A 2,813-nucleotide genomic window follows, 5' to 3' on the forward strand; every position below is an offset into this window, starting at 1 on the left:
CTAATTTCTAATTTCTGTTCAAGGTTGTGTACCATCTTACTCCACCCTCCTCTCTCTACTACTTCCCTACATTAAATCAGCAGTCTACCAAAACCTTGTTCACTGAGTATGCCTGCTTTTAAGCTTGGCCCACGCTGGGTGTAGCTCTTGAAGTGAGCTTTAAAAAATTATTTTAAAGTAAGCTGGGGCGGTCGCCATGGCAACCCACCCTAAGATGAAGAGAGGCTATAGATTAATCTACCCCTCAAGATTATTCAACTGTATAGTATTTGTTCTTCAGCCAGAATGCTTTCAACACAAACATAATTGAACATAGAAGTTCAGAAAAATGTAAAAAGTACTAAGATACAAATTCCAATAGCATTAAAAATGTTACATCTTTTTATAGTTACAGTACAGATGACATACATAACTTCCCCTGAAATGGATTAATTGTAAAAAAGACTTCCAAAGGTAGGCCCTGAAAGGTGACACGTGAGCCTTAAGCAAAATGGCATGGTATTGCTTTTAATGTAAAGCATATAATGGTTATTTTACTCTTTATCACTTTTATAGTTGTCTACATTACAAATACCTAATGGCAAAGAGTCTGGCAGTTTTACCTTTATGAATTAACTTGGTGGTAAGTGATATAATAAATGTTAAGCACTCACCACATACACATACAGTCATTTGCCTTCCATTCTTTACTTCATCTCTTCATAGAAGTTACTTCACAGTTTGCAACTCTTCTTTGGCACCTTAAAATGTGTAAGTACAACAAGGTACATAATTAAAAAAAATCTTTTTAAGAGTGTTCATATTGAAGCACGTTCAAATAAATTTATTTTTAAAACTTCGAATCTGGAGCAACACTAGTATTAATTCTGATTTTAAACCACATGAATGTATATTAAATACAGAATTATTAAAATTATCATTAATTGTGAAAATACTTATAGCCTTTAACATAAATAGTGCCAAATATCTAAATTTCAGAAATTCTTTAGGTACAGCTTTAGCCTATGCACAGTATACACACCATATGGACCGCTTGTGATTGAGAATCTGCAATGTGCAAAGGATTTGTTATTCCAAGCCAAGGTTTAATCATATCCTTTATCTCATATCTAAAGAGCCTATATTTATCTTTATTTTTGTACCTTTAATTTTGTATCTGATTAAGAATTACAAAGGAGAAAGTCACATCTTTCGTACGTATCTCAAGCTAACCAAATTTGTCAAGTTGGGATAATTAAGTTGCAGCTGACGTTGCTGAAAGGGCTTATTGTATATGTTGCCTAAAGGCCAATTTTAAATACTTTGCGAATAGTGGTGTGGATTCAGTCCCCTTTATGAATCCTATTACCAAGAATACCTTTTTCCTTCCCAGCAGTGTTTGACTATATATTCAGCGCAGACAAATGCTCCTGTGTTCTAATCTCTGCCTGAAACCAGCTTTCTATGACTTTGAGCACACAAATGAACTTTTCCTTGGCTCCAGAGTGGGTCTACTCCTTCCAACCTTGAGTCCTATCAGACCGCGATGGTCAATATCCATTTACCCATTTGTATTAGTAAGAAGACTTTTCATAGTGAAGCATCATTAAGATATATAAAACCGCTATATTTGGGTCGACATCCCCAAGATTTATTTTTATTTTTAAATTTGCTTCAGTCAAGGAAAAATGAATTTCGGCTACTTTTATTTTAGGGGTGTTAGCTGAGTTTAGTCTTTTAGGCTCAGGGCCACAGTGAGTTCATCTAAATTTAGTGACTGGTAGTGAGTATCTGGTGACCTGGCGAATACCCTTTCTCCCAGCTCTGCTTGGTTTTACAGTCTGCTAAGTGGGAATCATAATACACATCTCCCAGGGCCTTTTCGTCTTACAGAAATGCAATCTTCATGTAATAATGTCTGAAAGATATGCTAAGGCTTTTAACAATGCCACTACAAAGTATGATACATTTCTTCCTTTTCCTGGCTCAGTATGCCCAAATAAGGCTAGATCAGTAATTTCCTTGCAAATGTGTGGCAGATTAAAAAGTATCCATATGCATGGCTAAATTTAATGGACTTTACCTTCACTTACCAAATCGTTAAACGTTCATCGGAACATTGATTCTATCCCATTTCTCGAAATATCACAGAAACCTTCAAAGCATGGATTGTCACACTTCCCCTTTTAACTATTTTTTCTAGATACCTTTGTGAGTGTGTGTGTGTGTGTGTGTGTGTGTGTGTGTGCGCGCGCGCCCTTTAATTTTTAAAGATTTTTACCCAGGCTCGGGGTGGGGGTGGGGGTTAAAAATCTCGTCTAGCGTTTTGGTGCCCCCTTCTTTGTCTGGGAAGCAGAGGGCTGGAATTCAGTTCGGACGGCCCCTTAAAGACCCAGACTGGGGACGCCTCTGGTTTCAGCAGCTCACTCCGCTGAGTTATTGATTGCAGGCAGCAACAATCCCTCCGGGTGATTTGTGTGGAAAGTGAATCCGCGCTGGCTGGGCGTTCACAGGGGCGCAACAGCCGCAACGCCATCCAATTATTGCCGGTCGTCCCCTCCAACACCGCTCTCCACCTATATACTCCTTCCTCTGCCCACTGCCGCTTCCCCCCACCCACTTTTCTCTGAGCGGACCGACCTACCTACTCCTTCTCAGCCCGTCTCCGCTTCCCCCCACCCACTTTCCTCCGAGCGGACGGAGCCGAGGGGGCGGGGGCTCCCTCCCGGGAGTGTTTCTAGAGCTCCGAGGCAGCTAGTAGGGGGTGAGTGCGCCACGTGCGTGCGCCACGGGCGAGGAGGAGGCGGGCGCCGGGCCCTCCGGGGGCCTGCGGG

This window comes from Suricata suricatta, chromosome 6 (genome assembly GCF_006229205.1).
Source record: "Suricata suricatta isolate VVHF042 chromosome 6, meerkat_22Aug2017_6uvM2_HiC, whole genome shotgun sequence".
NCBI lineage: Eukaryota > Metazoa > Chordata > Mammalia > Carnivora > Herpestidae > Suricata > Suricata suricatta.